Genomic DNA, 13,019 nt, shown 5'->3' with positions numbered 1-13,019 from the left:
ATCCACATTCTGGAACTCCATTTCCATTTTGAAATACACAAATCCTGACTTTTCAAAGACTCAGTGAATTCTTGCACACCAGAGACACTGCCCTCACCCAGCTGTGCAAAGAAGGACACAGGGAATCCCCCTGGGACCAGCAGAACACTTCATTCACCACCTATGATACCTGCCTGCAGGTGAAGTGTCCAATGTCAGACTCCTTGCCTACAGTGCACCTGCACACCTTGCACAGGAAAATATCATCAGGCTTTAATAGCAACATCAAAGATCTTTATTTTGTGTCAACTACCTACAATAAAGTACACCATTTTATTAGTAACTCCATGAATAAAAAATGGCCTTTAACACGCTGATGAATTCATTCCCAGCAAGCATCACACTGCAGATCCCTCAGAAGATAACCTAACTCCAAAGAAAAGGCAAGTCTTGTGAAGAAATCTTCCAAATTGAAAAAGTTAAATTAGAAAGCTGCTAATTTAACTTGCATGCTTTATGGATAATTCCCTTTTCACATCTGTCTACCATCTCTTAGGTGACTGCAAAATTTAAATGAGGCTATTTAATTAGATTACTTTAATCTTCTACCAAGTGCTGCAAGTTAAACTTGAAAAGGAGACCTTTCAGTTCTCTAGGAAGGGTTCTTGCTCATTTATCCTTGATTAGGCAAAGACAACACATTATCTTCAAGAAAACCATACTAATAGCCTAGAACACTTAAGATAATTAAATTAAATTACAAACAAGACTTCCATGTATTTGATTAGCTACCTAACTGTAACTACTGTGCCACCTTCTCGAGTCCAGGTTTCATTTGTTTTACTGAAACACATCATCACCAAAAACACCAGTAAAACTTAGCATCATGTCTGGCAGCTGCTTCCCAGAAAATGGGGAATTTTCTTATTAAGTTCTCTAAAACTTCCTTAATTTTTACATATGTTTACTAGGGGAGATTGCACTAGCCTAACAATCAAACTCCCCTAACAAGCAGCATTGTACCTACCAGTTAAGAGTATGATTCCTGTATCCCAGTATCTGTATTAAGTTCAATACAATTTAAACTTTAGTTTGGTGTACTATAAAGAAATTCAAAGTATTTTTAGATTTAAGCAATCTATGGATTTTATAAAAACTGACATTTGGGCTAACAAGTTTTATATTCTTTGCCTTGGGAAATACATTATCTAGTGCACACAAGCCTAATCAGGAATTAAGCTAATTATAAAGAGCCTAGCTTTACATAATGATCCAGGGAAAAGGAGTCAAAATCCACAGACCCCCTCTGAAGTATAATCTGAATTAACTGAAAAGCTGTTACATCCTTACCTTCAAGGATATTCAAGATCCTGGTGATAAGCAAAAGGATATTCATTCTAGCCCTCCTTGGTACTTCCTCTCATTTGTACCTCAATAAAATCCTGCATTGTTAGTTTCAACCAGCAAGCACAACACTCACTCTAATTTCATTCAGTTTGCTTCAGCACCATCAGGAAGGCAGTCTCCTATACATCAGCTTCTCAGCAAAGTCCAGCTTTCCATCTGAGACTCTGCCCTACAGAAGAAGACAGCTTAAAGATTCATACATTTGAAAGCTTAAGCACCTTAAAATACTGCAATCCCTCTGATCCCTGCCACCAGGAAGACAACAGCATTTTCCAGTTCCAGATTCCTGAGTGGGACCGAATTCCCCTCCTATTGTCACAGCAGTGTGGAATACCCAGCTGAGGGATGAGACACATCTGACAGACTGGTGACAGGCCAGAGCAATTCCCCTCTGCAGATCTGCCATGCCTGCAGTTTCACATCTGTGCCTCATTCACAGAAATTTAAGTGCACGTGTCTTTCAATTCTGCACAGCTTATAAAATCATCTCTTACACCTCTGGGTTATTAAAAATGTATTAGATCAGTTATGTGAAAATATCTTATTTCCAGCAATGTAGGAAAGTATTGAGTGTCATCAGGGAAAAATGTGGGAGGTCCCTGCAACAGAAGCAGCAAAAGGTTTTCTTAGCACTCACTTAAGGGCATAGTGAGATGGGGAGCATGAATGCAAGTCAGTTTTCATCTTTAAGAGGACCACAGAAGCTTAACAGAATGGAAGAAACTGGCAAGAGAGCAGCTGGCAAACACCTGCTGTGAGCATGGCAAGCTCTGGGGAATTCAAGATCATGAATCCTGAGCAAATTGTGCATGCTGTATGAATTAAAATTAATCAGAATGCAATCAGAAATTCTGATGGCTTCAAGATTGAACTTTGAGTTTACAACTTTTTGTGTTGTTTATTCTGTAAAGAGTGGTTTCAGTTCAGTCAAAAGTGCCACCTTCATGCCAAGATCCAGTAAGATTTACAAGCTCAGCAGTAAAATCCTCCAAGCCTGCCTTCCTTCTCCTATCTTCTGTTTTTCCAAACACCTGTTCTTGAATCAATTCCCAAAGTTTTACAAAGGCAGCCATGAATTTTAGCCACTCTCCCTTTCTATGCCCAAACTGCAGTGGTTAACATCAGCTTCCCTGACATTCTGTCTTCTGAAGGTACCATAGTCATGAAGTATAGCAAGAAATTAAATTCCAAGATGGTGAGGGTTTATTGCTCTATTTCTCTGAAATCACCTTGTTTTTCTGTGTCCCAAGCTGTGAGATTCTCTTTTCAGATCTCAAGATATCTTAGATATACATCCTTTTCTGTTTTTCCTCCCTCATAATAACGAGGTTCTATCTACATTGATGGGTTGATCTATCAAACACTGATAAAACAGTTATCCAAGCTGCTCTTGTGTTCAATTTACTGTCAAAATACACTAGGTCAAAGAACACGAGCAGAACAGGATAATACATAAAGGGAGAAGGAAGCAAGAAATACATAATAAAGAGACTGGAGTTTCAGTATTTCTAACACTGAGCAATATCTTGAGTCAATACAGCAGAAAATGTGACATCCCTTGCCATCTCTAAAAGCATTCTTGCTATTCATCAGAATTCTTAATGTTTGATAAGGCAAGAGGACATGAGCATTTACTGGAGAAAAAGAAAAAGGGAAATGCAGTTCTATTTTGTAGAAGAAAGCTGCCACAATGCTTTCAGAATCAAAAACTCCCTCTGCATCCTTCAGGGCCACACTGACAATTCACTCTGACATTAATGCTGCTTACACAAAGCATCAGGCACCTACCTCAAGGAAGCAAAAAAGGGCTAAGTGTTATCTGCCCAGACAAGGATAGTTTGTAATTGTTGCCCACTTGTGCTTTTTGTATTAGTAAAACAGAAACTATACATTTTAAACTCAAAATTTCTACATCAAACCTAACCAAAACATTGAAACAAAACAGAGTATGAGTTATCATAAATTCCTTTAGATTTTATTGAAAAAAAAAAGTCATGCACATTTTAACTACAAGAGAAAATGTTGATAAAAACCTGTTTCCCAAACAAGTCAAGTTTCACTGATTTTTTTGTATTCTTACACAACTAACAAAATGGAAGGCAGTCAAGGTCCAGATGTTTACCCAGCTGCAGCAAGGAAAAGCTTCAGCACAAAGAAAAGAAGATGAAAGAGGATAACTGAGGGTACAGATAAATTACTCCCAGTAAAAGAGAATATCAGGGCATGTGAAAAAGAAGAAAGACTTGACATTTCAAATTCCTCTTTAGTGTTAATGCAGGTTATTATGGTTTGTTCATAAATGAGACATGAAGTGCAACACCAGTTACTCTTTCCTGCATTAGTGCTGACAGCCCAACTGCTGCCAGGGACAGAGGTCAGCTAGAAATTGGAATAAAGCATTGGAGATGCATGACTCTTCTCTAAACCTGCTATTCATCTGATGCATCCTCTTGGAGGAAGTCATCAATTCCTTTCTTCAGCAGCTCTTGCTAAACCTGGACAAGCAATGTCAAGCCTGTACCTGCAGACACAAACACCAGACAGCCCTTGCATGACCAACTCCAAAACACAAGACCCAGAGAACAGTGGCTTTCACTTGGATCCAAAGAACACCAGGCCCAGATGATAAAAGCACTGCATGAGGTGTGCTGACCCCAGGAACACTGCAAGAGGAGGGAGGGATATACTGCCAGGTATGAGAAACAATTAACATAATCATGACCAATACATCAGCCTCCAGAGCAGAAACAGCCCTGCTAGAAGGAATTAAATTATGTGGATTACTTCACTCGTTATGTTATGCAAGGAACAGCTTCCTGTGAACTGAACCAATCCAAGAGATTCAACCCCAGTAAGCAAGTCAATCTTCTTCACTGGGGTAGCTTAACAGCTCTTAAATAGCAAAAGATGGAGATACTTTCAACATATTTACTGGAGAAACAAAGAGCCTTCACTTGTTTCTCTCTTTGATAATACTTCAAATTGTTACCAAATTTGAAGAGATAACAAACAGAAAGGGGAATAACTTAAGTAAGAAAAGACAGTCACTGCCTGCCTGCCTCACAGATGCAATGCTCTGCAACCTAAAGACAAAGTCACACAGCTACAAAGAAGCCAAAACCTGTTAAACATTCACCAGTACCACCTCATGAGCCCGTCCAAAAACAAACCCAAACAAACACACTATGACTATAAAGCACATTTATATCTAGGTTGCTATTCTGTCTTAATACTTCCTTGCATTTAGCAAGATTTCAGTCCTGGAAGATAAGCCATAATTGTGTATATGCTTGTGCACAAGTACTTATATTTTGGAAAGACTCTCTTCTTTCCCATCAGAGTCTTTTCTCCAAAGTTTCTCAAACAGGTAAATTTTTGGCATTTTTACATGATGAATAAGTTAGCAGGTAATCAGAAATCTGCCTTTCAGAAGGGTTTTAAAGGTGGCATCACTGTTTACAAGGCAATCTGAATTTTATGCTGTGGCTAAGATTGACTAAAAAATCCCAAACATCAGCTGCAGTCTAGAATTAAAGCTTTCTACCAGAGAAATGTCAGATCCTGATCTCTCCTTAAAACATTTTGTGATTATGTCAGCATCAAAGCAGCTGACAGCAGAAACAGGCCCCTGCTTCTGCTGATGGTATTAGTCCTTCAGCAACAGCATTTCACATGGGTAATTTAATCTGTCTTGTAAGAACAAATCCAGAAAGATTGCATCTGTCTCAAAAGCAATGTCCTGATGCAAACCAATAGAAAGTACCTGCTGTTCTCCAGCAAACATTTCACTTAAAAACAGAGGAATAACCCCTTTTTCCTCAGCCATGTGGATCCACTTGTCTGAGGAAAATCCACTGTCACCAAATGATTCAAACACACTATTCCCATCTCTTAATTCTTCTAGGAAAGATTTACTTCACCATTGACTCAGTAACCAACAAAAAGAGATGATTACCAGTTAATGTTCTCTATTTCTTATATAGTAATACATGTTAGCTGGAGCAGGATTTTCTTGCTGATAAGAACAGGCAGGCTGAAAGCCAAGTGAAACTTGGTATAGAACTAATTATAACTAGAAATATCCCTTTTTAGAGTGTTATGTTGTCTATCCTACTCCTCTGGTCTGTTTACTCAACTGATGCATGTAAAAACACTGAGCTGTCTTGAGCTAGAAGCCTCTCACACTGGTACTAACATATTTTTCAATATATATTTTTAGATTACTAAATAATGACTAAGAACAGAAACAATACTTCCTGTCTGAACTGCTGCTGAACAGTTTATCTATGTGGGTATCTTAAGATTAAGAATTTCCATGGGTTTAAATCTTCAACGAGGCTGCCCTTTCAACCAAGTAAGTTGCTTTTCCCCCCCCCCTCCAGCCACATATATTCATTATTTTTCCTGCTGCCCAAGTAAGAATTACAGCTATAGGTTAAGCTGAATGGCAAGCAGAGATAATTGGAAGAGACTGTATGTAATTCATAGACTCACTGGTACTGGGATATCTTCAATAAGCCTGAAGAGGTTCACACATGATAATTAAGCAAGATTAGACAAGAAGCAGCAAAAGAAGATAGCAAAAATTAGTTCTGAGATTTTCTTTTCTACATATTGCCAATGCTACTTCAGCATAGTTGAGTTTTTCATAGAAGATTGTGATCTTGAGACAAGAACATGTCAGCACATTGCTGCATATCAAAAAAACATCATATTGTTAAGTCAGCTACTGCTGGATTAAAATATTAAAAATACTAGAAAAAGGACTGAAAAAGAAAATCCTTAATACTGCTATCATGAAAGACAGTGAATCCTGGATAAGCTGGAAATATTATATAAATAATGGTATTTCACTGTGTGTGGATCATGCCACTTCAATGCCCAGTTCAGTATAGCTCCACCAATCAATTTTATTTTAGAAGTGAGCAATACAAAACTCCCATTAACTGCTGTGGTTGCCTTAAAAATATACTAGGGAAGAGATGATCAGGGCAAACACAGAATGTGATTTCCTCAACTTTCAACTGTTCTCAATTCATAGAATTGCTTAAATCTGATGCAGTTTTTTTAGGAACTCTCCACAGATCTCTTGTCTGCTATTTTGTGTAACCTGTCCATGAGCCCCCAAACTTTTTGCATTCTTAACTGCCTTAAGCAAGGAGTTCCAGAACCCCAGTAACAAATCTTTCAAGGTTCTTTCATTGTCTTGCACAGATTCCCAAGGAAAACCACTAAAACTTCTTCTAAACTCCCTACGTTGTCAGAAGAAGCTACTGATACCTGCTCTCCTTGCTACCAAACACACCAGTTTGTTCCACATCTATGTACTTTCATGAAGCTACTGTATTATTTGAAGTTTGACTTCTCTTTAACATCCACTCTTGATCAAAAATACTGCAGCCACACACGGGTGTATTACAGCTTTCAGTTGAAACTTGCTTATTTGTAAACCACATCTTCAAAGTATCACTTTCTTGCTATTGAGTTTCATTTCTGGACTCAATACAGCTTCTGTCTACAATTCCACTGATTTAAATCAGTTCCCAGTCTCAAAACCAGACTCCCTGAAAATGTCTGAGTACCAAACAACTATGCAAGTTTGCCACAGCATAACAAACACCAACATGTTTTTGACAACAGACTGGCAGTCTCCAGTATTTTAATGTGTGTTTTGTGTTCTCCTACCAGCTTTCTGATACACCAACAGCTATACTGGAATGTACTTCTCAAGGTCAGTTTCTCACAATGTGGAAGACAGAGATATTTGTTATGTCCTCAGAAGTTTGAAACTGAAGGCAAGGAAAAGAATAAAAAAGAAAAAAAGAGAAACTGAGATGTAACTTCAGTTATAAGTCACAGTTTGTCACAGGATCAGTTTTAGTCATCTATGTAGTATTTTATTCACATTTACAGAAGGATGATATATATTGTTTGCACTGCTTAATCAGAATTTCAATGTAGTCATAGTAAAGCTAGACTTAACCCAAATGACCATTTCAGAAAGCTTTCATGACTAAAAGATTTACACAGAGAAGATTTCTGTTTTTAACTCTGTTTACTGATGGAGAAGGCTATGCAGGTTGACATATTGTGCTCCTCCCCTCAAGTCTTCTGCTACTGACAGCAGCAGCCAAGTTTCTTGCCAAGCCTTGCCAAGTTTCTACCTATGCAAGTTTGCCTTACTGAGATGAAGGTTACTCAAAAGCCACAGCATTTCTCAACTCATCAAAAATATATATAAGCATGGCTAAGGAATAATTTTAACATATAAGATCAGAAAAAAATGGCATTTAAGTAAAGCCAATCTTTAAAACAACTTACAAAATGAGAATGAATCGAACCCAAATCCACACTGTAGTGATAAACTCTGCCTCCATTTAAAAGACATTTTTGAATCTCCAGCTTAAAGTACTTGAGTCAAGAGAAGCTGGGACATTCAGTTCTCCCAGGATGCTTCCCTTGTGCTGTGTGTATCACAAGCCATCTGGGCTGATTAGCCTAAAAGCACAGAATTTCTTAGGCTTCAGGGAATAATTGCAGAAATTATTTGCAATTTAAAGATTATTCCTGATCCATAAATTGTTCCCTCATCAAAGTAAATCCCTATCAGCCATTTCCTCTGGCTAAGAAGCCAAGCCTTCTTGTAGTGAGGACACTGCCAGCATTTCTTCAATAAAGGCCATTAAGATGCACTCTGCAGAGCAGGACTTCAACTCAGCACAGACTAAGTGCTCATGAAAAACCCAACAATCTGCAGTGAAACAGGCATTTTAGCAAGAACTTGTGACACCAGTTCCCCATGTGACTAGGGATAAGCAAAAACCCCACCCTAAGGAGACTTTCTTCAATTCCTATAGGATATTGTCAGCAGAACTGCTGCAGTTGAATCCTCCATTTAGAACTGAGAATGACTACTGAGCAAAGTCCAGATCTCTGCAAATCCAGCTACTTTTGATTGAGGAGGAAACAACATTCTCAAAATATCTTCCAAAATGCACCTACTTGGTAGCAGTTTCAGAGTGAGCTGGGGTATGTGTCCAAGAGCTACAAAGAAATGCAAAGACCTTTCCTGACTAGCCAAACTCCAACTTTGGGAAAACTACTTAATGCTGTTGGGATTTTACTGTAACATACACATTGCAGGTATCCAGAGATTTACATAATCTGTTTTTATTGCTCCAATTGAAATACAATACAGGATTTTCAACCTAATTATCAAAAGCACCATTAGTATTTTGATCTCCTTAGCATCCCTGTTGGCATGGGACTTAACTATGCCTGAAAGCCTCTAATTAAGAAGATGGTGCTGCTGTTTACAGTGAATAGTGGCTAAAAGTGAACACCACAACCACTGTTAATTTATTTTATCATATTACTTTCTGTAATCTTGTATTCCTTCATCTCTTCTCCATTTTGAGAAATCCACACTTTCTAAAGATTCCAGGCAAACAATGTTCATCTCAAGATTGATGGCATCATGGCATTTTTTCCTAAAGAGCCTGTGCCAACATTTCCTACTAACTGGTTTATTCCAAATAACCAATCCCTCTTAAAGGATGATCAGGTCCAAAAGTAATGGATTTTACTCCAATGAGCTTTTACACGAGCAGTTCCATTAAACAGGATTACTCATTAGTATAACAATACATTAAATGAGATCATTATGTTAATTAAGGCTATTTCTACAGTTTCAACAGCTTTACAGTTAAAAGACAATACTGGGAAGTTCTTGGAACCCAAACATTGATATTTTTATAATGAAAAATACTATCCATGAGCAGAAGTTAAACCTCAACTTCAAAAACAACTCTTCTGCTCTAAGTTGTACATTGACATAGATCCTTAGTTGACATTTAGGTAGTTGGTTGCTGCTCATGTCCCATTTGTTAGGCCATCACCTCTTCAGCTTGGAGGCATTTAATTCAAAACGGGCCCATAGAATTTAGACATATGTGATTATTACATACATGAGAAAAAAAATCTTGCCAATTTCATTCATTATCAGCAAACAATGTAAATATTTACTGCCTAAGGCTAACCCAAAAGTTTTGTATATTTCTCCTGAAGACAGAAATGCAGTAAAATCTCGGTAAATATGTTTAGTGGCTCTCAATTACAAAAATGTAGCAAAATGAGAACTTAGACTCAACTTCATTTCACTTTTAACACCTTTGTAACAAAAAAATCTATTCTGCACCAAATCAAGGCTCAAAGCCCCATAGACACCGAGGACAAACCTGCTATAGACATGAAGTTCTAACCCTGCAAGATGCACTGACTCCCCTGAAAAGTGCTTTACATCTTTACACAACATACCAGACGGAGCACCAGATTGACAATCCTTACCTTAATTTGACGTCTGGCCTGGACACTAAGGCTCTGCTACAGGATAAAGTTCCCATGCAGTTTTGCTTTCTTAAACAGGAGATAAACAGCTCGACCTCCTCCAGCTCAAAGTTAAAGGCTGAGGGTGCCTACGTTTCATTGTGTGCCAAAGTACATTTGACAGAACGCGAAGGGAACAGCAGGCTCTGGGTGACGAAAGCAAAGTCTCAGTGTCATTAAAGTGAAATCACCGCAACGCACAGAACATCCCCTTGGGGAAAATGTCAGCAGATCGCTGCTAAAGTAGAAATGCCACCATTATAGTTCTTTTCCAACACTATTTGTTTTTTCTAAACAGCGGTCTTTGAGCACACACTGGGTGCTTTCGCTTCCTCCCTTTTCGGAGATTAAACCCTCGAGATCCCTCTGTGACCGGGGCTGGCAGCCGCAGGTGCGTCTCCCCGGCACCAATGACAGGCACCACGGCCGAGCCGGGCCCGCCGCGCCAGGCTGCCGAGCCCGTGACATTCACCGGCCCAGGGGACGCGCCGAGGGCCCCCGGCCCGCCCCGCCCGGCCTCCCGCCGCAGCATCCCCGGCCGAGCGCCGACCCCCGCCCGGCGCAGGAGGGCAGCGGCCGCTCCCCGCCGGCACAGAGCCCCCGACGAGGGGAGGGGGCGCGGCGCGGCCGCCCCGCACTCACCGCCGGACGGCGCGGCCGCTGTCGCCTCCCGGGGCAGGGCCGCTCCGCGCCCTCGGGTCCCGCCGGCCCGCCCGGCCCGCGCAGCGAGGGGCGGAGGGCGGGAACACGCAGCCGCGCCGCGCCCCGCGCCCGCCCTGACGTCAGCGCGCCCGCCCTGCCCATGGCGGCGGCGGCCGGGACGCCTCGCCGTGGGTCCCCGTGGCGCCCGTCACACCCACTGCCCCCTCCGCCGTGCCCGCCACCCGCCGGGCGGGCGAGGCCGCGGGTCGGCTGTGCCAGCCTGCGACACCAATCGTGGGGCAGAGCCAAGGGCAAATGCGAGTTGCTAAAAGCATTGCGGGAACGGCCCTGCGGGTGTGAGGCCCTGCGGGTGTCCGGCCCTGCGGCATGGAAGGGTGGAATCATAGCATCGTCAGGGGTGGAAGAAACCTTTAACATGCCCCAGTGCAGCCACCCACCCACTACTGCCACTGTAGCCCCTGAGCCAGCTCCCCATGACAAACACCTCCCGACGGTGGCCATACAACCTCTCTGTGCAAACTACTCCAATGCCCACCCACACAAACAGTGAAAAAATTGTCTTCTAGTATCTCATCTGAATCTCTCTTGTTTAAGGCCGTTTCCTCTCATCCTCTTTCTGCAGACACGGCAGAAGAGCCCGGCCCTACCTTAGTACACCCTGCTTTCAGCGAGTTAGTGATGATGTCCCACACCCTAGCCTCCTCAATATTAAACAACCCCAGCTCCCTCAGCTGCTGTTCACAAGACATGTTTTCTAAACCTTTCCCCTTTTCACCTTCTCACCCCTCTGTGGACACACTGCAGCCCGTCAGTGTCCTTTGCAAAGTGGGAGCCCAGAACTGAGGTCAGCCCGGAGGTGTGGCCCCAGCTGTGCCCCGCACAGGGATTGGGATGGGCCCTGCCTTGGTCCTGCTGCCCCCTTAAACAGAGCGCACCCGAAGGAGAAAGGTGCTGACCCAGCTATACAAAAATCCTGAAGGACGCTTGCAGCCAACCACGGAATTCTCCACGCAGGTGCTCACAGAATTAATGGAGATTATTTTCTGCCTGCGCTAGGAATTAGAAGGTACTGACAGAAGGTTTGGGAAGTTCCTTGCCAGTGAGGTGGATCACTGAGTCATTATTTACACCTCAATGCTCTGCCTTGGGGCTTGTGTTTCTGCATCTCTCCTGGTTTGGGGCCTTTGTGTTTGTGTTGTCACAGCATTTCACCATCTTATGTTGTTGCCCTTCAACATCAGGTATTCCAAGTTTCTTTTATCTCAAAAATTTCAATAGCCAATTTTTCTAAGCTTTTGCCTGCCTTCTTCGCCAGGCCTGTCAGAGGAAGGAAGCTGTGCAGTCGCCTCGGGCTATGTTTGTGTAGGAATAAAACCAACACCCTGGAACTGATAAGCCTTGTTCACCTCTTGACTGGAAGCTGGGTGTGCCCAGATGTCAGCCCAGGCACTGCAAGTGCCTCCTCACCTTTCTAGACACGGGGTATGAAGATGGATACATTTGCCCCACAGGCAACAGAAAGGCCTTTCTGAAAAAGAAGGAATGAGAACTGAAGCTTTTATGTGTTTGTTTTTGTTTGAGGGTTTTGGTTTTGGGTTGTTTTTTTTTTTTTGCTAAAATTTAAATGTACTGGTCACATTAATGCATTTATTCTTAGAACAATCTTAAGTATATGACTCTCCTGTGGTGCAGGAAGGGGGGAAAAAAAAGCAAGAGAGATTAAATCTCTTGCTCAAAGCTGAATAGATAGCAAAGCCAAGAAATGAACTCAGATTTCCTCAGTCAGGCATCAGTGCTTTAACCACACAATCATCCTTTCTTGCCAGTCATTCTCAGCTTCTGAGCATCAACTGCATTAGCATAGATTTGATTTTCCCTACTTTGTTCATCAAAACAGCTTCTCCATTCCCACTGAAATTTCTTCCTAATAACTTTCCTCTTCATTTCCCTCCGAAAAATTCAAGAAATTATATTAGAGACTCACCGGGAGAGTTATATTTCCCACTGCCTTTCTGCAGTGGTGCTGGCAGGTGTTTCTTCAAGGCCATTTCTTGAAGTCCTCTCTCTCAAAGCAATTGTGGAGCTCCCCTGATGCATCTCTCAGGCACAGAGGGGTGAGATCAAGGAATAGAGATCAGAGAACCAGGAACACTTGTAACCAGCACAAAGGAGGCACATACACTGTGTGTGCTGACCTGGAAGTGGTGGTATAACCACATTTTTTAACTCCAACTCATGCTTTTTATAATCTGGAAATTATTATGAAAGAAAGCTCTGAAAGAAAACTACATATGTAGAAGAAGCAAGCAACCTAGAGATATTTTTAGGACAGATTTGAGAACCTCCACTATCTGTTTAGGCATTTAACAGATTTTCATATGCTTATATAGGCTGAAGATCAAGACCCAGTCTTGAAGCAGAATTCAGAGTTTTTGAAAAAGGAAGTGTTACATACAAAACTCCAGCTTCTGCCTGCTTGCCTCAGAAGATGGTGTTAACCCTCCTACAGACAGACTGCAGACTGAGGTCTAGCTATGATCAACTGCAATATCTTTTTCCTCCCAGTTTATTATCAGATGTTTTCA

At 41.6% G+C, this 13,019-nt stretch overlaps 1 protein-coding gene across 6 annotated transcripts in view; it reads right to left on the bottom strand.

The window, feature by feature from the left end:
- Positions 1-10,486, bottom strand: part of CCSER2 (coiled-coil serine rich protein 2) — a 60,880-nt gene extending 50,394 nt beyond the window's left edge. For 2 of the 6 annotated variants that reach the window (XM_079312014.1, XM_079312016.1), the window contains exons 1-2: positions 10,414-10,486; positions 9,733-9,917 (exon numbers count right to left, since the gene is read on the bottom strand). The gene's annotated coding sequence lies outside the window, so the exon portion shown is untranslated. The remainder of the gene's footprint in view (positions 1-9,732; positions 9,918-10,413) is intronic. The other 4 variants (XM_079312019.1, XM_079312017.1, XM_079312018.1 and 1 more) reach the window with 3 other exon arrangements.
- Positions 10,487-13,019: the final 2,533 nt, after the last annotated feature.

This window comes from Erithacus rubecula, assembly GCF_903797595.1.
Source record: "Erithacus rubecula genome assembly, chromosome: 9".
Lineage (NCBI taxonomy): Eukaryota > Metazoa > Chordata > Aves > Passeriformes > Muscicapidae > Erithacus > Erithacus rubecula.
Note: the sequence above shows the minus strand (reverse complement) of the source record. Positions and strands in the feature narration are given on the sequence as shown.